Raw genomic sequence first — 27,624 nt, 5'->3', positions numbered from 1 at the left:
AGACTGGTTCCTGCTGCAGCTCACAGTGCTGGGTGACTTCATTTGTCCTCAGCAGAGCACTATAGTATAGAGCTAGCTATAGCCCAGAGAACAATACAGGTCACTTGTTGCCCAACACCATTCATCAGCGTAGGATCTATGTTGAATACATGGTCTATCAGCTGCTCATGGTCACAGAGCTGCACCTACCTACGAAGACTCATACATAAACTGCTAAATAAAGCACAGTCCTGACTGAACGCTCCATCAAATATCTAATCACAGCTGGTACTTTCAAGGTGACAGCAGATGGATGGAGAAGAGGTCCGACTATATCAAAATAGTGAGAATGGTACAGCTGGTTGGTCAGGGATATCTATTAACATTACTCAGGTTCACCACCAAATAGGAGGTAACAGCTATGACAGCAGAGCTCAGTGGGTCCAGCAGGTGAGCAGAGGATGGTCCAGTTTGTCCCCGAAACCACCTTGTTTTCTATCTGATGACGTGCCTTGCCACTAATCTGTAATGTCCACAGTTGTCACAAAATTTGTAACCATTTTATATTTGTAAGAGAATGCTAATGAGCGAGATGTAGTCCACATGACAACAATGTCAAGAACTCAAGCAGGACAGATTAGTACTACCAGTACAATAGTCAGGGGCGGATTGGCCATAGGGCTCATCAGGAAGATTCCTGGTAGGCTGACATGTTTGTGGGGCCTGTTTTGTGTGATGTCATGTGGCCTCACCCCCCACATGACCAGCTGATCACCGCACTCATTACACTGCATTGTCCCCATTCATTCTGTTATTCCATCACTGCACACAGCAACTCTGCCATCCAGTGAGGCTGCCATGGCAACACGGTATGTTATAACTCTTGTGCAGCCCATGTCTACAAAATTTTACAGGGCCATGTATAGTTCCCAATCCGCCCCTGGTCTTAGACACAACTTCAGCAATAGACGCATGGAAGGCCGCACTTGCATACAATCAGACCCTATGAGGAGGGATCCCGCCCCCCTCAACAGATCCCACCCCCTCATCAGACCACACCCCCATTAGGGTTGCTTCCATAAATTGGGTTTACCATCCCAATCCACCCTTGACTATAGTCATTACTTGTAACAAGTGAACGTTCTCCAGTACAGAGTATACCACACATATAACAGCGACATACATAATAATAATAATAATAATAAAAGCGGCTGTCCAACAAAAGGACGCTACTGGCCAGACAGCTCACAAGAGGAGTGACTGTGGCTTGGGATAGCAGCCAGGATGCAGCAGTCTGAGAGGGAGGCAGGTAGGTTCTACTAAAGTGGTGAGTTTTCTAAGCTCATTTAACCAAAAAGGCTGGAGGGGAGTCTGATCAGGTGCCGTTGGGGATTCTGCAGGTGGAACTTTTAAGTTATGAAAATTTGCTTACGTTGAAGAGAACAAAATCCTGCATACAACCAATTCCACAAACGTGTGTAACTTGGAAGAGCTGACATGAGGCAGTGTAAGGTCTGTGTGTACTGTCTGTATAATATAAACGCACAATTAATATGATTAATGGTAAATGAGAAAACGATTACTGCTAACACGCAAAGTGACCTCTGCAGTCCTGCTGACGACAAAGTGACAATACTGTTTAGTTACTTGTCTGCTACACAAAGATATTTTTAGGGAGAACTCGGATATTTCTGCAGGTCAGAGCCTCACGCTATAATTAGAAAAAAAACTACTCCACGTACTAATGCTATTCTTTCTGTATCATAAAGAGCAGCAATTGGCGGCTCTAGTTTGTATTAGCAAGCATTTAATGTTGCATTAAGCTACTGATTATTGCCTAGTAAATCAGATGCAGCTCCAAAGGAAGAACACACAGTTCTGCACCCTTATTTAAAAGTAATTATTTGTAAATAAAGGATAAAAAGTGCTGTTAAACACACAGGGTAATAGAAAGTAGCTTTAGGGATCTGCTCACCATCCCAGGAGTAGGGTGTAGGGCAAAAATGATGGGTGAGAAAGCAAAGGGTCAGTGAAAAAATAGAAAGCAAGGTTTAATATAATGTAATTCAAAAATATTTTGTTACAGAGACCCACAGGGACATTGGTAAGTCTCAGAGGGCACTTACTGGCACTGCAAGGAGTACCCTGCAATGAGCATTTTGGGTAGTGGATGTGAATGAAGGGAGTCAGGGGTACTGCCTGCATCATGTGATGCTTCTGGAGCGCAGAACAGGGGAACCTAGGTGTGGCGGTAAGGGTAGGGTGGGCACCATCAGAAAGGAGGGAGAATGTCTGTAGAGCCAACATGAACGCAGGTCTAGAGAAGAAGTAGTTGTGGAAAAGGAGGGCAATGTGTGGAGAAGGTGGGTTACAGTAGCTGGGAGGAAAGAGCAAGGAAAAAGAAGAAAGAGAAGGTAATATGTTAAGAGGGGTTGCAGTAAAGGGCCCTACACACTTGGCGACATCGATGGTAGATAGGAATTATATCATTCAAAAATAAACGATAAATTGTTCATATCGGCCCTCATTCCGAGTTGTTCGCTCGTTCTTTTTCTTCGCATCGGTGCGATTAGTCGCAAACTGCGCATGCGCAATGTTCGCAGTGCGCCTGCGCCAAGTAAATTAGCACAAAAGTTTGGTATTTTACTCACGGCTTAACGAAGATTTTTCATCGTTCTGCTGATCGGAGTGTGATTGACAGGAAGTGGGTGTTTCTGGGCGGAAACTGACCGTTTTCTGGGAGTGTGCGAAAAAATGCAGGCATGTCAGGGAAAAACGCGGGAGTGTCTGGAGAAACGGGGGAGTGGCTGGGCGAACGCTGGGTGTGTTTGTGACGTCAAACCAGGAACGAAAAGGACTGAACTGATCGCAGTGGCAGAGTAAGTCTCGAGCTACTCGGAAACTGCAAAGAAATTTCTATTCGCAATTCTATTTGCAATTCTGCTAATCTTTCGTACGCAATTCTGCAAAGCTAATATTCACTCCCAGTAGGCGGCGGCTTAGCGTGTGCAAAGCTGCTAAAAGCAGCTAGCGAGCGAACAACTCGGAATGAGGGCCATCATCCAGTGTGGATGCACATACGATGAACGATCGTCCCCACAGTCATTCATAGTTATCTATCCTCGTTTATACATGCAAGTCAATTTGGACGATATAGATGTATGTATTGTCATATCGTCCAAATCAGCCATCAATATCGTCCAGTCCAGGCAAAAACTGTTGATGAAAAAATCGGCCAACGATAATATCATTGATCGTCAAAATCGCTGAAATCGCCAAGTGTGTAGGGCCCTTAAGGTATAGAAAGCTGCAACCAGTCATGTAGAAAGAGCTCACTGCCACCAGATATTTGCAGGGGTGAGCTTGTCAATTTATATTTACTGTACTGTGGCCCTCTACGCAATGTGCCATGTCTCTGCGTTCTCAGAGGTTACCCACGGTGCTAAATGACTACTTCACCTTGGGCAGAGCGGTGTAAGCACACAGTGAATTGTGTGTGTATGTACATGTATATTGACAAGAGTTCTTCAGTGCGAATGCTCCTCAGAACCGATAAGGCACCTGGCGGTAAGCGGGGAACAGCAGTGTATGGAGGGAGCACTGTAAATCACCTCCATACGGACCCTCAATGCCAGGAAAAAGATCCCTTGGTGCAGGCGCTCAGCCAGGTACATCATGAACACAGGGATTTATGCATTCTCGTAAGACCACCCAAGCACAAACGAGCAGATGTAGGTACAGGTTCATTAACTCCTTCAGCTCATAGCTCGCCAGCGTGGTTTTATGGAGATTCCATCTTTATATCCAAAGCTGTTCTTGTGTGTAACAGGACACGCTGACAAATGTGAGATGACAGAATAGGCAGAGAGGGACTAAAGTCTGCACAAGCAGTCACAGTTAACTCCTTACGTGCCATAAGTAACCAGGGTCAACTGCTTCCTGTCCACTAGCAACTGCTGCTCCCTCCCACGCGGCCACAAGCAGACATCTATGCCTGTCCTAAGTTAGTTTAAAAAAAAAAAAATAAGAATAATTAAGCCAACATATTTCACATTTAACCCCTTACTGCTGGGTTATTCCCAAATATATGCTGAGGCTCTGGTGTCATTCCAACATAATACCACTTTATGCCGCACTCACACAAACTGGATTCAGAAGTATCCTCATCCTGACAAAAATTCCATTTGTCTATTTATTCATTCTAACACATCAAATAAAGTGCATTCAGAATGGACAAAAAAAAGTTTTAGTAAATTACAGGTGTAATTATGAGTGTGATAGGCTCAGTTACTGAATACGTGTGATTTCTGTATTGCAGCATAATACTGTCAGACAATAGTTACTGGGTAGGGGGGCATCATTTGAGGGGGACTTGCCTGAATTAATGAGCCTGTGAATGCAGGAATCAGCGCTCATGAATACTAATCAGGTCTCAATGACGTCACTAGACCAGCTCACAAAAAAATAAGATTTTACTTACCGGTAAATCTATTTCTCGTAGTCCGTAGTGGATGCTGGGGACTCCGTAAGGACCATGGGGAATAGACGGGCTCCGCAGGAGACATGGGCACTTTAAGAAAGAATTTGGATTCTAGTGTGCTCTGGCTCCTCCCTCTATGTCCCTCCTCCAGACCTCAGTTAGAGAAACTGTGCCCGGAAGAGCTGACAGTACAAGGAAAGGATTTTGGGAATCCAGGGTAAGACTCATACCAGCCACACCAATAACACCATATAACTTGTGATAACTTTACCCAGTTAACAGTATGAACAACAACAAAGCATCAGATCAACCCTGATGCAACTATAACATAACCCTTATTTAAGCAATAACTATATACAAGCATTGCAGAAGAAGTCTGCACTTGGGACGGGCGCCCAGCATCCACTACGGACTACGAGAAATAGATTTACCGGTAAGTAAAATCTTATTTTCTCTAACGTCCTAGTGGATGCTGGGGACTCCGTAAGGACCATGGGGATTATACCAAAGCTCCCAAACAGGCGGGAGAGTGCGGATGACTCTGCAGCACCGAATGAGCAAACACAAGGTCCTCCTCAGCCAGGGTATCAAACTTGTAGAACTTTGCAAAGGTGTTTGAACCTGACCAAGTAGCCACTCGGCAAAGCTGTAATGCCGAGACCCCTCGGGCAGCCGCCCAAGAAGAGCCCACTTTCCTTGTGGAATGGGCCTTAACTGATTTAGGCAGCGGCAACCCAGCCGCAGAATGAGCCTGCTGAATCGTGTTACAGATCCAGCGAGCAATAGTTTGCTTTGAAGCAGGCGCCCCAAGCTTGTTGGAAGCATACAGGATAAACAAAGATTCAGTTTTCCTGACCTTAGCCGTTCTGGCTACATAAACCTTCAAAGCCCTGACCACATCCAGTGACTTGGAATCCTCCAAGTCAGTAGTAGCCACAGGCACCACAATAGGTTGGTTTATATGAAAGGATGAAACCACTTTCGGCAGAAATTGTGGGCGGGTCCGCAATTCTGCTCTATCCGCATGGAAAACCAGATAAGGGCTTTTATGTGACAAAGCCGCCAATTCTGACACACGCCTAGCTGAAGCCAAGGCTAATAGCATGACCACCTTCCACGTGAGATATTTCAATTCCACCGTTTTGAGTGGTTCAAACCAGTGTGATTTCAGGAAACTCAACACCACGGTAAGATCCCAAGGTGCCACTGGAGGCACAAAAGGGGGCTGAATATGCAGCACTCCCTTTACAAACGTCTGAACTTCAGGCAGAGAAGACAGTTCTTTTTGAAAGAAAATGGATAAGGCCGAAATCTGAACCTTAATGGAACCCAATTTAAGGCCCAAAGTCACTCCCGACTGTAGGAAGTGAAGGAAACGGCCCAGCTGGAATTCCTCCGTAGGGGCATTCCTAGCCTCACTCCAAGCAACATATTTCCGCCATATACGGTGATAATGTTGAGCCGTCACATCCTTCCTAGCCTTTATCAGCGTAGGAATAACTTCATCCGGAATGCCTTTTTCTGCTAGGATCCGGCGTTCAACCGCCATGCCGTCAAACGCAGCCGCGGTAAGTCTTGGAACAGACAGGGCCCCTGTTGCAACAAGTTCTGTCTTAGAGGCAGAGGCCACGGGTCCTCTGTGAGCATCTCTTGCAGATCTGTATACCAAGTCCTTCTTGGCCAATTCGGAACAATGAGTATTGTTCTCACTCCTCTTTTTCTTATGATTCTCAGCACCCTGGGTATGAGAGGAAGAGGAGGAAATACATAGACCGACTGGAACACCCACGGTGTCACCAGTGCGTCCACAGCTATCGCCTGAGGGTCTCTTGACCTGGTGCAATATCTCTGTAGCTTTTTGTTGAGGTGGGATGCCATCATGTCCAACTGTGGCAGTTCCCACCGACTTGCAATCTGCGTGAAGACTTCTTGATGAAGTCCCCACTCTCCCGGGTGGAGGTCGTGCCTGCTAAGGAAGTCTGCTTCCCAGTTGTCCACTCCCGGAATGAACACTGCTGACAGTGCGCTTACGTGATTCTCCGCCCAGCGAAGAATTCTGGTGGCTTCTACCATCGCCACCCTGCTCCTTATGCCGCCTTAGCGGTTTACATGAGCCACTGCGGTGATGTTGTCTGACTGAATCAGAACCGGTTGGTCGCGAAGCAGGGACTCCGCTTGACGTAGGGCGTTGTATATGGCCCTTAGTTCCAGGATGTTGATGTGAAGGCAAGTCTCCTGACTTGACCACAGCCCTTGGAAATTTCTTCCCTGTGTGACTGCCCCCCACCCTCGGAGGCTTGCATCCGTGGTCACCAGGACCCAGTCCTGAATGCCGAATCTGCGACCTTCGAGAAGGTGAGCACTCTGCAGCCACCACAGGAGAGACACCCTGGCCCTGGGGGATAGGGTGATCAACCGATGCATCTGAAGATGTGATCCGGACCACTTGTCCAACAGATCCCATTGAAAGGTCCTCGCATGGAACCTGCCAAAGGGAATGGCCTCGTATGATGCCACCATCTTCCCCAGGACTCGCGCGTGCAGTGATGCACCGACACCTGTTTTGGTTTTAATAGGTCTCTGACCAGTGTCATGAGCTCCTGAGCCTTCTCCATCGGGAGATAAACCCTCTTCTGGTCTGTGTCCAGAGTCATGCCCAGGAAAGGCAGACGAGTCGTAGGAATCAACTGAGACTTCGGAATATTTAGAATCCAGCGTGCTGTTGTAACACTTCCCGAGAGCGTGCTACGCTGATCAGCAACTGCTCTCTGGACCTCACCTTTATTAGGAGATCGTCCAAGTATGGGATAATTGTGACCCCTTGCTTCCGCAGGAGTACCATCATTTCTGCCATTACCTTGGTAAATATTCTCGGTGCCGTGGAGAGACCAAACGGCAACGTCTGAAATTGGTAATGACAATCCTGTACCACAAATCTGAGGTACGCCTGATGAGGTGGATAAATGGGGACATGAAGGTATGCATCCTTTATGTCCAGAGACACCATAAAATCCCCCCCTTCCAGGCATGCGATGACCGCTCTGAGCGATTCCATCTTGAACTTGAACCTTTTCAGGTATATGTTCAGGGATTTTAAATTCAATATGGGTCTGACCGAACCGTCCGGTTTCGGTACCACAAACATGGTCGAATAATAACCCTTTCCTTGTTGAAGGAGGGGAACCTTGACCACCACCTGCTGAAGATACAATTTGTGAATTGCAGCTAACACTATTTCCCTCTCTAAGGGGGAAGCTGGCAGGGCCGATTTGAGGTATCGGTGAGGGGGCATCTCTTCGAATTCCAGCTTGTATCCCTGAGACACAATCTCTATCGCCCAGGGATCCACCTGGGAGTGAACCCACTTGTGGCTGAAATTTCGGAGACGCGCCCCCACCGGGCCTAGCTCCGCCTGTGGAGCCCCAGCGTCATGCGGTGGATTTTGTGGAAGCCGGGGAGGACTTCTGTTCCTGGGAACTAGCTGTATTGTGCAGCTTCTTTCCTCTGCCCCTGCCTCTGGCAAGAAAGGACGCACCTCGGACTTTCTTGCCTTTTTGTGATCGAAAGGACTGCATTTGGTAATACGGTGCTTTCTTAGGTTGTGAGGAAACATATGGCAAAAAGTTTGACTTTCCAGCAGTAGCTGTGGAGACCAGGTCCGAGAGACCCTAACCAAACAATTCCTCACCCTTGTAAGGTAAAACCTCCATATGCCTTTTTGAGTCGGTATCACCTGTCCATTGCCAAGTCCACAGGACCCTTCTGGCAGAAATCGACATTGCATTTATTCTAGAGCCCAGTAGGCTAATGTCTCTTTGAGCATCTCTCATATATAGGACAGCGTCTTTTATATGCCCCAGGGTCATTAATATAGAATCCTTGTCTAAGGTATCAAGTTCCTCAGATAAGGTATCCGTCCATGCTGCTACAGCACTAAACAACCAGGCCGACGCAATTGCCGGCCATAGTAAGGTACCTGAATGTGTATAAATGGACTTCAGGGTACCCTCTTGCTTTCTATCCGCAGCATCTTTTAGGGTGGCCGTATCCTGTGACGGCAGGGCTACCCTCTTGGATAAGCGTGTTAAAGCTTTGTCCATCCTAGGGGAGGATTCCCAGCGTAACCTGTCCGTTGGCGGTAAAGGATACGCCATAAGCATCCGTTTGGAAATCTGCAGTTTTTTATCTGGAGATTCCCAAGCCTTTTCACATAACTCATTTAGCTCGTGTGAAGGGGGAAAGGTCACCACCTGCCTTTTTCCCCCATACATATGAACCCTCTTGTCAGGGACTGGGGTTTCCTCTGTGATGTGCAACACATCCTTAATTGCTATAATCATATAACGGATGCATTTAGCCAATTTAGGCTGTAACTTTGCATCATCGTAATCGACACTGGAGTCAGAATCCATGTCGGTATCTGTGTCAACAATTTGGGATAGTGGGCGCTTCTGTGACCCTGACGGCCTCTGCGACATAGGATCAGGCATGGGCTAAGACCCTGACTGTCCTATGGTTTCAGCTTTATCCAACCTTTTATGCAATGAATTAACATTATCATTTAAAACCTTCCACATATCCATCCAATCAGGTGTCGGCGCCGTCGGCGGAGACACCACATTCATTTGCTCCCGCTCTGTTTCCACATAGCCTTCCTCGTCAAACATGTCGACACAAGCGTACCGACACACCACACACACAGGGAATGCTCTTTTTGAAGACAGTTCCCCCACAAGGCCCTTTGGAGAGACAGAGAGAGAGTATGCCAGCACACACCCCAGCGCTATATAACCCAGGAATCACACAGTACCTTAGTGTTAACCCAGTAGCCGCTGTAATAATGATTTTTGCGCCTAATCATTTTTGCGCCTAATCTACCGTGTATCTGCAGGGGAGAGCCTGGGGAGCTTCCTCTCAGCGGAGCTGTAGAGAAAAAATGGCGCTGGTGAGTGATGAGGAAGAAGCCCCGCCCCCTCAGCGGCGGCTTCTGTCCCGTGTTTCTGTACAATATTATGGCGGGGGCTCATACATATATACAGTGCCCAACTGTATATATGTCCAACTTTTGCCAAGAGGTCCTAATTGCTGCCCAGGGCGCCCCCCCCCCCTGCGCCCTGCACCCTTACAGTGACCGGAGTATGTGGGTGTATGTGGGAGCAATGGCGCACAGCTGCAGTGCTGTGCGCTACCTCAGTGAAGACTGGAGTCTTCTGCCGCCGATTTCGAAGCCTTCTTGCTTCTTATGCTCACCCGACTTCTGTCTTCCGGCTCTGCGAGGGGGACGGCGGCGCAGCTCCGGGATCGGACGACGAGGGTGAGAGCCTGTGTACGATCCCTCTGGAGCTAATGGTGTCCAGTAGCCTAATAAGCAGGACCTATCTTCAGAGAGTAGGGCTGCTTCTCTCCCCTCAGTCCCACGATGCAGGGAGTCTATTGCCAGCAGAGCTCCCTGAAAATAAAAAACCTAACAGCAAGCTCAGGAGAGCTTACTGAACAGCACCCAGCTCGTCCGGGCACAGATTCAAACTGAGGTCTGGAGGAGGGACATAGAGGGAGGAGCCAGAGCACACCAGAATCCAAATTCTTTCTTAAAGTGCCCATGTCTCCTGCGGAGCCCGTCTATTCCCCATGGTCCTTACGGAGTCCCCAGCATCCACTAGGACGTTAGAGAAATATTCCGGTGAATTTACTACGCCAGAGAACTTCTGTAAAGAACATTATTAATTACGCTTCTCCTACACACACCTACCTATTGAAATCCCAACTACTCTAAACTCACAAGCACCAAGCGTCCCCCCACCTATAAGTTTCCAAAGAGGTTTTATAAGTAAAAAAATTTCAGGGCAATTGTATGATGCACTAGTGAGAGCACTGGTGTATTTATAATCGTTGCAGTGCACAGAGCCCCCCTTCCCCCGGAGTCTAGAGGAACCCACACCGTACACTCTGCAACTATTTATTTTTTTCATACTTACCCTCCAGAGTCCTATGTCACAGCAGCAGCACTACAGAAATCACTGGGAAAATGGTGCTGCAGACATTTTCCCGGTGTTCGCGCATGCGCAGTAGGAATATCACTGGGAAAATTGCCATTTTCCTGGACACCTCTGCATGTTCACTATACTCTGGGACAGTGCTAGGGTCCCCTAGTAACCCTAGTGCCCAGAGTCAAGAGGGCTGCCGGCTAAAGAGGAGAGGCCCCAGAAGGAGACTGCACACAGGCCTCCTCCTCTCTGAAGGTGCCCCTGTGTGATATTAGTTTACTCTTGTAAATGTATTTTGAAAAGGGGGTAAATGTGATGACTTTGATTCCAAAGTTTTTTTTAAAGAGGGGGGAATTTAATTGTTCTGTAATGCTGGAAATAAGCAAAATAGATGCTACACCTATTAGCAAGTCTCAATCGTGCCAGGCGTCTCGCCTAGACTGACTTACACCAAATAGGTTGCTTCTAAGAAGTAGGTCTCAACAGGTTTCTCCTACTTGGGCCATAAAGAAAGGAAATGGAGTGGTGTACAGATATGTGTGGAAAGTGTGTACACAGATCAGAATTTATTACCAGTTATTTATATAGCGCACACATATTCCGCAGCGCTTTACAGAGAATATTTTGCCCATTCACATCAGTCCCTGCCCCAGTGGAGCTTACAATCTAGATTCCTTATCACATGTACACTCACACACATTCATGCTAGGGTTAATTTTTGTTGGGAGCCAATTAACCTACCAGTATATTTTTGGATTGTGGGAGGAAACCGGAGTACCCGGAGGAAACCCACGCAAGTACGGGGAGAATATACAAACTCCCCACAGTTAGGGCCATGGTGGGAATTGAACCCATGACCTCAGTGCTGTGAGGCAGTAATGCTAACCATTACACCATCCGTCATCCAGAATATATCTACGGCAAGTAGATTTTTTTGTACAGTGTAGGCATAACCTACAATTTGCTGGCAGTCATATATGTTGATAAAACACTGAGCCACCTGACGGGAACCATAGGCGTGATGGACCATTTGCAAATCAAAGTGGTTACATGAACATTTTTGCTGAAAAGAAATTCCAAATTTCTGATACTCTCCTTCCTAGCCACCGTGTGGCAAAATGATCAGACTGTCTTTCGGATACCCTTGAGAAAATACCATACTTATATGCTGTGTTGGGACACCATGGGAAGATGCCGGCTGAGATGGCGAGATTGGGGTAGAAATACAGGAACTTGGAAGTACAGATAAGTTCAGAGGGACATTCAGAAGTAGGATTCCGAGACACCAAGAAGGTAGACATGCATAATCCTCATTAGCATTGTAAATATTATGTTCTTGTATGTTCAGTCATTTAGTGAGTAAAATATATTTTGTGTGTTGTTATGTAAAGAAGCGTAAATAATTAGATCTATTACCCAGGCTGTGTTTTATCTTATTCTATGAGCTTGAATAAATGTATTGCTGAGATTGCTGAAGAGAGCTGAGTTTCCATCCCTCAAACACACACTGTATGCATTCAGTATATAAATTGTATATATTGTGGGTAATTCTGAGTTGATCGCAGCAGGATTTTTGTTAGCAGTTGGGCAAAACCATGTGCACTGCAGGGGAGGCAGATATAACATGTGCAGAGAGAGTTAGATTTGGGTGTGGTGTGTTCAATCTGCAATCTAAATTGCAGTGTAAAAATAAAGCAGCCAGTATTTACCCTGCACAGAAACAAAATAACCCACCCAAATCTAACTCTCTCTGCACATGTTATATCTGCCCCCCTGCAGTGCACATGGTTTTGCCCAACTGCTAAAAAAATTCCTGCTGCGATCAACTTGGAATTACCCCCATTGTTCAGGAAGTCCATCACAGAGCTGTTGCACAAGTTCCCACAAGTACTGTAAGAGTCTTTGCTTTCACCCTTCTGTCCATTTCCTCCATGTTTGACAATTGGTGTCTTACCAACCATCCTTTCTCTTACGTCCTAGAGGATGCTGGGGACTCCGTAAGGACCATGGGGTATAGACGGGCTCCGCAGGAGACATGGGCACTCTAAGTCTTTAGATGGGTTTGAACTGGCTCCTCCTTCTATGGCCCTCCTCTAGACCTCAGTTAGATCCTGTGCCCAGAGGAGACTGGATGCACTGCAGGGGAGCTCTACTGAGTTTCTCTGAAAATACTTTTTGTTAGGTTTTTTATTTTCAGGGAGCACTGCTGGCAACAGGCTCCCTGCATCGTGGGACTGAGGGGAGAGAAGCAGACCTACTTAAATGATAGGCTCTGCTTCTTAGGCTACTGGACACCATTAGCTCCAGAGGGTCGGAACGCAGGTCTCACCCTCGCCGTTCGTCCCGGAGCCGCGCCGCCGTCCACCTCACAGAGCCAGAAGATAGAAGCCGGGTGAGTATGGGAAGAAATAAGACTTCAAAGGCGGCAGAAGACTTCAGATCTTCTATGAGGTAACGCTGCGCACCATTGCTCCCACATTAACACACACACTGGCGACACTGAATGGGGGCAGGGCGCAGGGGGGGCGCCCTGGGCAGCAATTAATGAACCTCTAGGGACACTGGCATAGTTATATACTGCAGAGTCAGTATATTACAAAAACCCCGCCAGTTTAAAGATTTGAGCGGGATCGAAGCCCGCCGGTGAGGGGGCGGAGCTCGATTCCTCAGCACTAACCAGCGCCATTTTCTCCACAGCACGCTGCAGAGAAGCTGGCTCCCCGGACTCTCCCCTGCTGAACACATGTACAGAGGGCAAAAAAGAGGGGGGGGGGGCACATTTATTTGGCGCAGTGAGTATATTTTTATAAAAGCGCTGTACTGACTGGGATTTTATTCCAGTGTCCGGTGGCGCTGGGTGTGTGCTGGCATACTCTCTCTCTGTCTCTCCAAAGAGCCTTATTGGGGGACTGTCTCCATATATATATATATCCCTGAGAGTGTGGGGGTGTCGGTACGCGTGTGTCGGCATGTCTGAAGCGGAAGGCTCATCTAAGGAGGAGGTGGAGCAGATGATTGTGGTGTCCCCGTCGGCAACGCCGACACCTGATTGGCTGGATATGTGGAAGGTTTTAAATGCAAATGTGTCTTAATTACATTAGAGAATGGACAAAGCAGAGTCCAGAGAAAAGACAGGGAGTCAATCCATGGCTTTGGCTGTAACACAGGGCCCTCCAGGGTCTCAGAAACGTCCCCTGTCCCAAGTAGCAGACACTGATATCGACACGGATTCTGACTCCAGTGTCGACTACGATGATGCGAGGTTACACCCAAGGGTGGCCAAAAGTATTCATTATATGATTATTGCAATAAAAGATGTTTTGCATATCACAGATGACCCCTCTGTCCCTGACACGAGGGTATGCATGTCAAAGGAAAAGAAACCTGAGGTAACCTTTCCCCCATCCCATGAGCTGAACGCGTTATTTGAAAAAGCTTGGGAAACTCCAGACAAGAAACTGCAGATTCCCAAGAGAATTCTTATGGCGTATCCTTTCCCTGCACAGGACAGGCTACGGTGGGAATCCTCGCCCAGGGTGGACAAGGCTTTAACGTGCTTGTCCAAAAAGGTGGCGCTACCATCTCCAGACACGGCGGCCCTCAAGGATCCTGCTGACCGCAGACAGGAAACTACCTTAAAATCAGTTTATGCACATACAGGTGCCTTGTTCAGACCGCCAATAGCGTCGGCTTGGGTTTGTAGCGCTGTAGCAGCTTGGGCAGATACCTTGTCAGCTGACATTGATACCCTAGATAGGGATAGCATTTTATTGACTTTGGGTCACATTAAAGACGCAGTCTTATGTATGAGAGACGCTGCGAGAGACGTTGGGCTGTTAGGCTCAAGAGCCAACGCCATGGCGATTTCGGCTAGGCGAGCCCTGTGGACCCGCCAATGGACGGGTGATGCCGACTCAAAGAGATATATGGAAGTTTTGCCTTACAAGGGTGAGGTATTATTTGGGGAAGGTCTTGCGGACCTGGTTTCCACAGCTACCGCGGGTAAATCTACTTTTTTTTACCTTAAGTTCCCCCACAACAAAAGAAAACACCACAATATCAGATGCAGTCCTTTCGGTCGTATAAGTCCAGAAGAGGTCGGGGCTCTTCCTTCCTCGCCAGAGGTAAGGGTAGAGGGAAAAGAATGCCTGCTACGGCTAGTTCCCAGGAGCAGAAGTCCTCCCCGGCTTCTACTAAATCCACCGCATGACGCTGGAGCTCCACTGAGGGAGTCCGCGCCGGTGGGGGCACGTCTTCGACTCTTCAGCCACGTCTGGGTTCAGTCAGACGTGGATCCTTGGGCGATGGAAATTGTATCCCAAGGCTACAAGCTGGAAGTCGAAGAGGTGCCTCCGCGCCGATTTTTTAAATCGGCTTTACCAGCTTCTCCCCCAGAGAGGGAGATAGTTTTAGCTGCATTTCAAAAGCTGTGTCAACAGCAAGTGATTGTCAAGGTTCCCCTAGTTCAACAGGGGAAGGGGTACTATTCAACCCTGTTTGTGGTTCCGAAACCGGATGGCTCGGTCAGACCCATTCTAAATCTAAAATCCCTAAACCTGTACTTGAAAAAGTTCAAATTCAAGATGGAATCGCTCCGGGCAGTTATCTCCAGCCTGGAAGGGGGGGATTTTATGGTGTCACTAGACATAAAGGATGCATACCTTCATGTCCCCATATATCCCCCTCATCAGATGTACCTGAGATTCGCTGTACAGGACTGTCATTACCAGTTTCAGACATTGCCGTTTGGGCTTTCCACGGCCCCGAGGATTTTCACCAAGGTAATGGCGAAAATGATGGTGCTCCTGCCCAGGCAGGGAGTCACAATTATCCCGTACTTGGACGATCTCCTGATAAAAGCGAGATCGAGAGATCAGTTGCTGAAAAGCGTGTCGCTCTCCCTGAGAGTGCTGCAGCAGCATGGCTGGATTCTAAATCTACCAAAGTCACAGTTGGTTCCAACGACTCGGCTATCTTTCTTAGGCATGATTCTGGACACGGAACAAAAGAGGGTTTTTCTCCCAATGGAAAAAGCCCAGGAACTCCAGAACATGGTCAGAGACCAGTTAAAACTGAAAAGAGTGTCAGTCCATCAATGCACTCGAGTACTGGGAAAAATGGTGGCGACCTACGAGGCCATCCCCTTCGGCAGGTTCCATGAGAGGGCGTTTCAGTGGGACCTTCTGGACAAGTGGTCGGGGTCCCATCTACAAATACATCAGAAAATAAGCCTGTCCCCCAGGGTGTCTCTCCTGTGGTGGCTGCAGAGTGCTCACCTTCTCGAGGGTCGCAGGTTCGGCATTCAAGACTGGGTTCTGGTGACCACGGACGTGAGCCTCCGAGGATGGGGAGCAGTCACACAAGGAAGACATTTTCAGGGACTATGGTCAAGCCAGGAGGCTTGTCTACACATCAACGTACTGTAATTGAGGGCCATATACAACGGCCTACGACAAGCGGAGAATATTCTTCGCGACCTACCGGTTCTGATTCAATCAGACAATATCACAGCTGTGGCTCATGTAAACCGTCAAGGCGGGACAAGGAGCAGAGTGGCAATGGCGGAAGCCACCAGGATTCTTCGCTGGGCGGAAAATCACGTAAGCGCTCTGTCAGCAGTCTTCATTCCGGGAGTGGACAACTGGGAAGCAGACTTCCTCAGCAGACACGATCTCCATCCAGGAGAGTGGGGACTTCATCAGGAAGTTTTTGCAGAGATAACAAGTCAGGGGGGACTTCCACAAATAGACATGATGGCGTCACACCTCAACAAGAAGCTTCGGAGGTATTGTGCCAGGTCAAGGGACCCTCAGGCAGTAGCGGTGGACGCCCTGGTGACACCATAGGTGTTTCAGTCGGTCTATGTGTTCCCTCCTCTTCCGCTCATCTCAAAAATACTGAGAATCATAAGACGAAAAAGAATGCAGACAATACTCATTGTTCCAGATTGGCCTCGAAGGGCCTGGTATTCAGATCTTCAGGAAATGCTCACAGAATATCCGTGGCCTCTTCCTCTCAGGGAAGACCTGTTGCAGCAGGGGCCCTGTATGTTCCAAGACTTACCGCGGTTACGTTTGACGGCATGGCGGGGGAACACCAAATCCTAGCGGGGAAAGGTATTCCGGAGGAAGTCATCCCTACTCTGATTAAGGCTAGGAAGGAGGTGACGGCGAAACATTTTCACTGCATCTGGAGGAAGTATGTATCTTGGTGTGAAGGCAAGAATGCTCCTACTGAAGATTTCCATCTGGGCCGTTTTCTCCACTTTCTACAGACAGGAGTGGATATGGGCCTAAAGTTAGGCTCCATTAAGGTACAGATTTCGGCCTTATCAATTTTCTTACAGAAGGAATTGGCTTCTCTCCCAGAAGTCCAGACTTTTGTAAAGGGAGTGCTGCATATCCAGCCTTCTTTTGTGCCCCCAGTGGCACCATGGGACCTTAACGTGGTGTTACAGTTCCTAAAATCTCACTGGTTTGAGCCTCTTCAAACAGTTGAATTAAAATTTCTCACTTGGAAGGTGGTCATGTTGTTGGTCTTGGCATCTGCAAGGCGGGTGTCCGAAATGGCGGCTTTGTCTCACAAGAGCCCCTATCTGATTTTCCATGTGGATAGAGCAGAGTTGAGAACTCGTCCTCAATTTTTGCCAAGGTGGTTTCATCTTTTCATATGAACCAACCTATTGTGGTGCCTGTGGCTACGGGTGACTTGGAGGATTCCAAGTCCCTTGATATAGTCAGGGCCTTAAAAATTTATGTAGCCAGGACAAATCGGGTTAGGAAAACAGAGGCACTGTTTGTCCTGTATGCAGCCAACAAGGTTGGCGCTCCTGCTTCTAAACAGACTATTGCTCGCTGGATCTGTAACATGATTCAGCAGGCTCATTCTACGGCTGTATTGCCGTTACCAAATTCGGTAAAGGCCCATTCCACTAGGAAGGTGGGCTCTTCTTGGGCGGCTGCCCGAGGCATCTCGGCATTACAGCTTTGCCGAGCGGCGACTTGGTCGGGGTCAAACACTTTTGCTAAATTCTACAAGTTTGATACCTTGGCTGAGGAGGACCTCCTGTTTGCTCAATCGGTGCTGCAGAGTCATCCGCACTCTCCCGCCCGGTCTGGAGCTTTGGTATAATCCCCATGGTCCTTACGGAGTCCCCAGCATCCTCTAGGACGTAAGAGAAAATAAGATTTTAAACCTACCGGTAAATCTTTTTCTCCTAGTCCGTAGAGGATGCTGGGCGCCCATCCCAGTGCGGACTAAATTCTGCAAGACTTGTATATAGTTATTGCTTACATAAGGGTTATGTTACAGTTTGATTAGTCTCTGGCTGATGCTGTTTTGTTTCATACTGTTAACTGGTTCGTATGTCCCAAGTTGTACGGTGTGGGCTGGTATGTATCTTGCCCTTAGATTAACAAAAATCCTTTCCTCGTACTGTCCGTCTCCTCTGGGCACAGTTCTCTAACTGAGGTCTGGAGGAGGGGCATAGAGGGAGGAGCCAGTGCACACCCATTCTAAAGTCTTTACAGTGCCCATGTCTCCTGCGGAGCCCGTCTATACCCCATGGTCCTTACAAAGTCCCCAGCATCCTCTACGGACTAGGAGAAAAAGATTTACCGGTAGGTTTCAAATCTTATTTTTGCCTACTCAACCAAGTACAAAAACCCTGTTTGATGAACCAAAGATGTAACATTTTGATCCATAGGTCCATAAGACCTTCTTCCAGGCTTCATCAGGCCACTGGTGGTGCTTCATGGCCCATGCAAGCCTTTTTTTCTTATTTTGCCATCTCAAAAATGGCTTTCTAACTGCCACTCAGGCTGCCAAACCTTCTACCCACAGATGAAACTGAGACTTGCTTACTTCGACCAGAGTTTATTATGAGAATAATGCAGATTAAAAATAGAGACCTCCTGGACTACAGAGCACACACTTCTCCTTCAAAGGTGCTTACCTGTGCGAAAAGTGGGCATCATCATCAAGTCACTTCCATATCTATTACAATACCTAGGCTTTCTATTACCCAGATTAGCGGTATGCTAAGTAGGTGTGTAGGATGTATTTATAAATTAGGCTTAGCGGCCGTTTACAGAGTTAATTAAGAATAAAATATAGAATGTTTGAGTTGTTAACTCATTACAGAGTTGCCTGCGTTTGACCAAAGCATAAGAGCCCTCTTCCTGCCATGGCGAGAAGCCATTGAGCCCTATCCCACATAAAAATGCATCACCATGCCACTGGCATATATTAAGCATCTCCTATTCTGCATCAATCTCAGCCACATGATAACAACAAACATTTTCCCTTTTTCTTCGTTTTCTCAAGTCAGTTGAATCCTATATTGTGAGTCAGATTTCAAATAACAGAATGATAGATCCAAGTGACATGGTCCAGGGGGAGCGTGTAATGTGTTATATCTCTTCCCTGTAGTGCATTGAGTGTCATTTGCGCTCTATCCGACCATACGATCAAAGAGCAGAGCTCCTACAGGAAGAAAGCTCTACATCCCGGTAATAGCCATGTACACACTTCCCTTCATCAGTGCAAATGACCTACTGTGCAGAGTGCACATTTACTCTGACCCAACAGGCCAGGAAATAAAGAGTTTTCTGTAATGGCCCAAGAAGAATGCAGGAGAGAAACCGAGATCTCATGATTCACCTGCAAAATTGCTCCCTAGATATTATGGTGGCAGCACACATATGTGGTTCGGGATTTATCTGAGGGATACAATATCTTCAGAGAGCATGTAGTGATGGTACTGACAGACCTGTCCTCTGATCTCACTGAAAGCTTAGAAGTGTTGAAGTGAAATGATATTTGCAGCACATGCCAAATACGTACCTGCAATTCCTAGGAATATAAGTCACGTTTAGAAAAGGGTCCTTTGTTCCTTTTTTTTTTTTTTTTTTTAAATGCAAGAAAAATATTGTTGTCTTTTCCCCACAAATTTGAAGCATTGTTCTGTCTGGTCCTAATGTTATTAATGACCTAGAGAACTTCCTAAAGTCTCAGCATCTGCTCTATCCTCACCAAATTACTCTTTAAAAATTAACAAACTGTCGCAAGTTTTTCCATGACCTCTACTCATATAGACGAGGCAAAGTACTTGTTGGTGGAGATTTCAATATGGCTCTCACGGGCATGGATAGGTCCGGACCCTTGCGTAGTAGTCAAACCCCGAATTCCTCCGCATTACACAGGGGCATGGCCGAGGCTGGTTTGTTCGACGCCTGACGATTTCTTAACCCGACCACCAGGGACTATACTTTTTACTCCAATCCGCACGATGTGTACTCCCGTATTGATTTGTTCTTGAGTTGTGCACCTCTCTCCCGCACTGCTCGCTCGTCTTCGATAGTCCCACTTACCTGGACTGACCATGCGGCTTTAACTGCGACATTTGACATTTTCGACATACCTGACAGCAGACCGACATGGAGACTAAACGAGACGCTATTGAAGATCCCTAAGTTTCTGGACTTGATTAAAACAGAGCTTAGAGAATATTTTACGACCAACGTAGAGGGTGACTGCAGTATAGCCACAATATGGGAAGCCCATAAGGCGGTCATCAGAGGATCCATTATCCAATTTGCATCCCGCCGTAAGAGAAACCGAGAAAACCAAATCACCCTATTAACCGATAAGATTGCAACATTGGACCAGGAACATAAACGCACATACTCTAAAAAAACTCTAGCCGAACTTTCTAAAGCACGCGATGACCTACAATCTCTCTTGGCGGAGAATATTGAGCGCTCGCTTCGATGGGCTAATCAATCGTTTTACGATAAAAGTAACAAGGCACATACTTTATTAGCTAACCAACTACGTGCCAAAAAGGCTAACCAATGCATTCATACTATCAGACAACCTTCAGGCAACATTACCTACGACCCCAAAAAAATTAATAGTATCTTTTTTGACTATTACAGGACACTCTATAACCTTGATCCCCCGTCCGACCCCCTAGCACAAGCCGACCAGATACAACAGTATTTAGATTAATGCGCTCTTCCTCGTATAGACGATGCAACTAACTCTACTCTCAATGCTGATATTTCTGTTGAGGAAGTTGAAGCGGCACTGAAAACCCAGAAACCCTCCAAAGCACCTGGCCCGGATGGCTATCCGATGGTGTATTACAAGACCTTCGCCCCTCAACTCGTCCCTCATATGGTCTCCCTATTTAATAAAATATTACGAGGCGCGCCCTTACATACCGACACTACGACATCCAGCATTATTGTAATTCCGAAGCCCGGAAAAGATCCCTTGCATTGCACAAATTACAGACCCATATCTTTGATAAACACCGACCTCAAACTTTTTGCCAAAATATTAGCAACCCGCCTGAATGCTGTGTTACCATCATTAATAGACCCTGACCAAGTGGGATTTATCCCTGGCCGTCAGGCCTCGGATAACACCAGACGCACCATTAATTTGATACACCAAATAAACTCTACAAAAACACCAGCGATTGCCTTGGCGCTAGACGCCGAAAAAGCATTTGATCGCATTTCCTGGCCTTTTTTGTTTTCTACCTTATCAATGTTTGGCCTCCATGGACACTTCATCACTGCAATAGAGGCCCTCTATTCCAACCCTACATCTATGGTCCTGACCAATGGACTGAGTTCACCTCGATTTAGTTTGAAGAATGGCACTCGTCAGGGCTGCCCTCTCTCGCCCCTACTTTTTGCTCTATGCATCGAACCTCTCGCGGCCCGTATTAGACTTAATGCAGACATCGGGGGGATTACAGTGGGGCAGAAATCATACAAAATATCACTATTTGCAGACGACGTGCTCCTGACATTGTCCAACCCTTTGATTTCTCTTCCTAATCTACAAAAATAATTACTCCTATATGGAACCCTCTCTGGTTATAAAATAAATCACACCAAATCTGAGGCCCTCGCATTTAATATCCCATCCCAAACCCATTTGATTCTAACCTCATCTTTCCCTTTTCTTTGGAGACCCTCGGCTATCAAATACCTCGGCATATTCATTACTAAATCCTATACCAACCTATACCAGGCTAATTATGTCCCTATGATTAAAACTCTCACCCAAGACCTGGATAAATGGGACAGATTATTCATTTCATGGATTGGACGAATCAACGCCCTGAAAATGAATCTCCTTCCCCGTATTCTTTATCTATTTCAGACCATTCCGATAATGGTGCCCCGAGTGACTCTGGCTTCATTGCAATCATTGTGCAACAAATTTATCTGGGCTCACCGTAAATCCCGATTAAGACGAACTCTGTTGACTAAAAGTGCTACTTCAGGCGGATTGGGATACCCTAACCTTTAGGCTTATTTTAATGCCTGTCACCTTAATCACATGGTGTCTTGGCATTCCCCACAAGGGAACAGAAAATGGGTCGAGATTGAGAACTCAATATATCAGGGCGTCCCCCTCGACTCACTTCTATGGCTCCCCAGGTCCTGCAGACCAGCCTCGGCCTATTCAATTACTACGATTAAATTCACCCTGGGACTATGGGACAAACTCCGCAGCACCTACAATCTATCCTCACACCCCTCACCCTTAACACCTATCTGGGGACACCCTGCCTTCCCCCCTGGCTGCGAGCGAAAAATAGCGGCCCCATGGCAATCTCAGGGCATCACGAGATTCATCCATATTAAAGGCCACTCAGCACCGATATCGTTTGGAGATTTTCAAGAGCGCCTTGGTGTGCCATCCTCGTGTCATTACCATTACATTCAAATTCTCAGTTTTCTCAAATCCCAGCTTAAAAATACACCTTTGAAACCACCCACCTCCTTTGAACATATGTGCTTACATTCAATTGGCAAAAAGGGGAACATCTCAACAATATACAACTCTATCTTGACCCCAGATCCCCCGGACCGCGAACCCCATGAACTAGCCTGGGAATCAGATCTCTCCCATCCGTTGGAAAATGATCTATGGGAAGAAATCAGAATGCGCATAGCTAAAGCGTCTTTTAGTGTGGCACTGAGGGAAACATGCTATAAGGTCTACACCAGGTGGTACTTGGTTCCCTCCAGACTACATTCCATCTACCCCACGACATCAAATATGTGTTGGAGACTCTGTGGAGAGGAGGGCACCTTTTACCACATATGGTGGACTGGACGTGCCCCTCGATTCGCCCTTTCTGGAAAATGGTAGGAGCACTTGTTGCTCAAACATGCGGACATAATTTAGACCTCTCCCCTGAAACTGCTCTACTTCATGCCCCCATACCAATGTTACCCAAAACCCAGGACAAGCTTGCCATGCTACTTTGCATGGCGGCAAAATCTCTGATAGCTAAATGCTGGAAAGACCATAAACCACCCTCCAAGGCATTACTGATGTCCAAGATTAATTATATAGCCAGTATGGAATATATTACAAGCCTAAGAAATAACACAGTGGCCCAGTTCCACAACATCTGGTCTCCTTGGTACCTCGCTCGGTCTTTATTGATGCCCGGAATATGTTGATGCTGCTAATACTACTAACTCTGCTAATACCTCTATCTCCTATGATGTCTCCCCCTCTCCTATTGATACGGGGAACGGCTCCCACCCTCTTGCCTCCCTATAAGTAATTGTCCCAATGATTTCCCTCTAATGAGCTATATACTCTAGCGTCCCCTCTCCCTGCCTTTTCTTTTTCTCTTTTTTACTTTTACTCTTCACGGGTTTACTCTCAGTTTTAGTATAAAATGTATACTATATCTATAAAATAAAACGAGACAGGTCAAGTACGCGCTTAGAAATTAGCAGGGAGCATATTACTAATATTTGTTGGTCTATGATGTCATAGAATTGTTTTAACTTGATATGTGAAACGGTTGTTTTCATGTTCTATTTTCCTAACCTGCACAAGTCTGTTTTTGTTAACCTTGTGATTACTTACTACTCTCAATAAAAACTCTAACTTTAAAAATTAACAAACTGAACCTTGGTCCTGCATAAGGGATGTGGTCAGGATCCCAACAGCAGCATCCTGACGGTCAGAATCCCGACAGTGAGTACGGGAGGTTAAGCACTATGGGGAGGGTTAAAGGTTAGGCTGCTGGGGTGGGGGAGGTTGGATAGAATACGGCTGGGGGGTGGGCGTGGGAGGAAGATTAGGCTGTGCGAGGGACGATTAGGGTTAGACTGCGGGAGGATAGGTTAGGGTTGGACTGCAGGAGGGTAGGTTAGAGCTAGACTGCAGGAGGGTAGGTTAGGGTTAGACTGCAGGAGGGTAGGTTAGAGCTAGACTGCAGGAGGGCAGGTTAGGGTTAGACTGCAGGAGGGTAGGTTAGGGTTAGACTGCAGGAGGGTAGGTTAGGGTTAGACTGCAGGAGGGTAGGTTAGGGATAGACTGCATGAGGGTAGGTTAGAGTTAGACTGCAGGAGGGTAGGTTAGGGTTAGACTGCAGGAGGGTAGGTTAGAGTTAGACTGCAGGAGGGTAGGTTAGGGTTAGACTGCAGGAGGGTAGGTTAGGGTTAGACTGCAGGAGGGTAGGTTAGGGATAGACTGCAGGAGGGTAGGTTAGAGTTAGACTGCAGGAGGGTAGGTTAGGGTTAGACTGCAGGAGGGTAGGTTAGGGTTAGACTGCAGGAGGGTAGGTTAGGGTTAGACTGCAGGAGGGTAGGTTAGGGATAGACTGCATGAGGGTAGGTTAGAGTTAGACTGCAGGAGGGTAGGTTAGAGTTAGACTGCAGGAGGGTAGGTTAGAGTTAGACTGCAGGAGGGTAGGTTAGAGTTAGACTGCAGGAGGGTAGGTTAGGGTTAGACTGCAGGAGGGTAGGTTAGGGTTAGACTGCAGGAGGGTAGGTTAGGGATAGACTGCAGGAGGGTAGGTTAGAGTTAGACTGCAGGAGGGTAGGTTAGGGTTAGACTGCAGGAGGGTAGGTTAGGGTTAGACTGCAGGAGGGTAGGTTAGGGTTAGACTGCAGGAGGGTAGGTTAGGGTTAGACTGCAGGAGGGTAGGTTAGGGATAGACTGCAGGAGGGTAGGTTAGAGTTAAACTGCAGGAGGGTAGGTTAGGGTTAGACTGCAGGAGGGTAGGTTAGGGTTAGACTGCAGGAGGGTAGGTTAGGGTTAGACTGCAGGAGGGTAGGTTAGGGATAGACTGCAGGAGGGTAGGTTAGGGTTAGACTGCAGGAGGGTAGGTTAGGGTTACACTGCTAAACTGTACAAAAATTTGGCTAACTTGCACTAAAACCCTGGATTGGTGTAGTTTCCCGGTTGCTGTGTGTTTTGAAGTGCCCACCTACACCAGGACGGGGCACTCCTACCTTGATTTTCTCATAGTAGGCATAGGGTTATAATACTTACTGGGATCTTCAGTATTATGACTATCGGGATGTCGCTGTCAGTGTCCTCATTTTTGGGATGTAACTGATGGGATTTGGTACCCAAAGCCTCCATAAAGATGTGGTACAAAATATCGACATTCAAGATATCAACATTCAGAATGTCAACAAGTTCTATATGTCCACATGGATGGCAGGTTTGCATGTCAAATGTCAACATTGTCATCATTCAGAATATCAACATCTGGCAATCGGCGTGTCGACCATGCGGTTTTCCATTGACGAGGTAAGTATCCCTAGCCCTAAAGCTAACCCCAGCCTAACCCTAAAGTCATGAAAAAATTGTCTGTCGACACCCTGTTGTCGGCATTATATCATTGTTGAGATTGTGACTGTCGACCTGTTGAACGTTGACATTCCGTCCATGTCAACATTCTGGTGTCATCATTCTGAATGTATAGGTGCATTAGCTTTCAGGTGCACTGGACTATGAGCAGAGAGATGTGGTGAAGGCTCTCTGACACCGCGTGCCGTGCGAGCAGGAGACATGCGGTTATCAACTACATGACATCAACTACTGTAAAGTTTCATATGATAAATACAATGTGACCGGATGCCTAATTTCCGTCCATTCCATTTATCACAGTCAACAGGAGACCACACAAGTTTTACACAAATTATCTTGTTACATAAATACATGCATTGTATTGGGTGAAAAGGAAAACGCCTTATCATCAATGAAAAGTTGACGAAGATTTGCAACTTACTCTAATTGAGGACGCTTAAATCTAATAAACAAACAAACAAAAAAATAAAAGTAAAACAATGGGGGTAATTCAGAGTTGATCACAGCAGCAAATTTGTTAGCAGTTGGGCAAAACCATGTGCACTGCAGATGTAACATGTGCAGAGAGAGTTAGATTTGGGTGGGCTATATTGTTTCTGTGCAGGGTAAATACTGGCTGCTTTATTTTTACACTGCAATTTAGATTTGAGTTTGAACACATCCCACCCAAATCTAACTCTCTCTGCACATGTTACATCTGCCACACATGCAGTGCACATGGTTTTGCCCAACTGCAAACAAATTTGCTGCTGGGATCAACTCTGAATTAGGCCCATTGTCAGCAGAAGTGGAGGAATTGGTGTTATCAGCTTTTCTTTTTATATATAAAATATAAAATTTAAACTATTTACAATTTGTAATCAAATTAATTAAATGTGTTTCTTTTTAACACCCCTCCCCTTTGGAGAACACTTCCTATAGTACTTATTTAACATACCCTCCCATTCCACAGCTTAAGGCAGGCATTCCCAACTGCGGTCCTCAAGGCTCACCAACAATGGAGGTTTTAGTGATATCCAGGCTTCAGCACAGATGATAAAATCAAAATAACTGAGGTACTAATTAAGTCACCTGTGTTCAAGCCTGGATATCACTAAAACCAGGACTGTTAGTGTGCCTTGAGGACCGAGGTTGGGAAACACTGGCTTAAGGTGTAAGAACAGAAAGGTAATTACTGCCATTACAGTTTTACCATACAGTCAAATTCTGTACAAATCCTCATTTAATAGTTTTGCATAAAAATGGCAAATCCCTATCAAGAGAAAATAAACTCAGCGATATTTCTCAAGTCACAGATTTATAATGATCACATTCTTCTATCACAGGGCTCATTCCGTCTCCTGCTCCAACCCTTCGGCGTCTGCGTCCTACTGTACGTCACCAGAGCTAATTCCCTCACAGCCTTCACCTGAAAAACCTAAGGTAGAACAACTGCCACTGGTGTACGTTTCAGGACCAAGGATAGCGTCAGATTGTTCTTCATACAGCAGTTAAACAAAAATAATATGGTCTTATTTAGCATAATGTGATTGACCAAACCATATGCTGATGCAATTCAATCTAGTCACATGCATCGTTCAACAGGCGGCTGTCTGACAGCTCCATCTGACAGCTGGCAGGGAAGCAAGAAACCCTACAAAATGATGCATATCCTATAAAAGAAATAAATACCATAAAATATAAATCCATGATCAGCCAGTGTAATTCGCTTGCTGATACCCTGTTAACAAGCTTCTCACGTTGCATAGCTTTGAAGGCAAAGACTATTCCTTCATGACCGGCCTTTTAAGTCACTTCTGTCATCGCGTCCAGCACATGCTGCTTTCTGGGGCCAACCTCTTCTATCCATGGGAAGATTGTTTCATTAGTTCAGACTGTTTATTCTAAACAGTGGCAGACGCATATCGGAGGTGTCCCCAGGGCCACACACTGCTGACCCGCCAAATCTATGCACCCAACGTCCCCTATGCTACAGTCTCATACACATCAGGCAAATAAATCCCATTTTACTTGTGATGCAGCCAGGCTGCCTGTCATTACAGAGACCAGTAATATCTACGTTAATTGCATCCCTTGTGCTTACTGAAGAGCAGTAAACAGAGGACCGACTGCGTTCCGAGAGTGCCCTGCATTTAGCAAATACAGATGAGTTTATCAAGGATCTCTAAGACGATGAGTGTTGTATCTGCATCTACTGGGCGGTGAAAAGAGCTAGGTCACTGGGGGTAAAACAACATTGATTTACCTAATTTGTGAGGCCTAAGGCTCTGTAGCACATGCGAATGCATCTGCCAATACTGTTATATGAGATGGCCAGTTGTCACCAAAAACCAATGTATAACGGCCAAAAAGTAGTCCCTCTCCGATTTCTCCAGCCACGGCTGATGCTGAACACAGTACAGTAAGAATTGGGAGATGTATGGGGACCCCATATTCTCTCCCATGTGCAGTTGTACAGGATTGACTCTAGGGTGTGTTCACTGAAACATGCAATAGAACGGGTCACACTGGGGAATGATCTGGGTGGAC

The 27,624-nt window shown here is 46.6% G+C and overlaps 1 protein-coding gene and 1 long non-coding RNA gene across 14 annotated transcripts in view; one reads left to right on the top strand and one right to left on the bottom strand.

Annotated features, from left to right (window-relative positions):
• The window catches only part of PTPRF (protein tyrosine phosphatase receptor type F), a 1,358,330-nt gene that overhangs the window by 1,012,729 nt on the left and 317,977 nt on the right, over positions 1–27,624 (bottom strand). The window lies entirely within an intron of this gene.
• On the top strand, positions 800–26,713 carry LOC134956669 (uncharacterized). The gene is made up of 3 exons (XR_010186077.1): positions 800–848; positions 11,547–11,736; positions 26,421–26,713. It is a non-coding gene; the product is annotated as an uncharacterized LOC134956669 (long non-coding RNA).

The sequence above is a fragment of the Pseudophryne corroboree genome, chromosome 9, assembly GCF_028390025.1.
Source record: "Pseudophryne corroboree isolate aPseCor3 chromosome 9, aPseCor3.hap2, whole genome shotgun sequence".
In the NCBI taxonomy this organism is placed as follows: domain Eukaryota; kingdom Metazoa; phylum Chordata; class Amphibia; order Anura; family Myobatrachidae; genus Pseudophryne; species Pseudophryne corroboree.
This window is presented reverse-complemented; position numbering and strand designations above follow the sequence as displayed.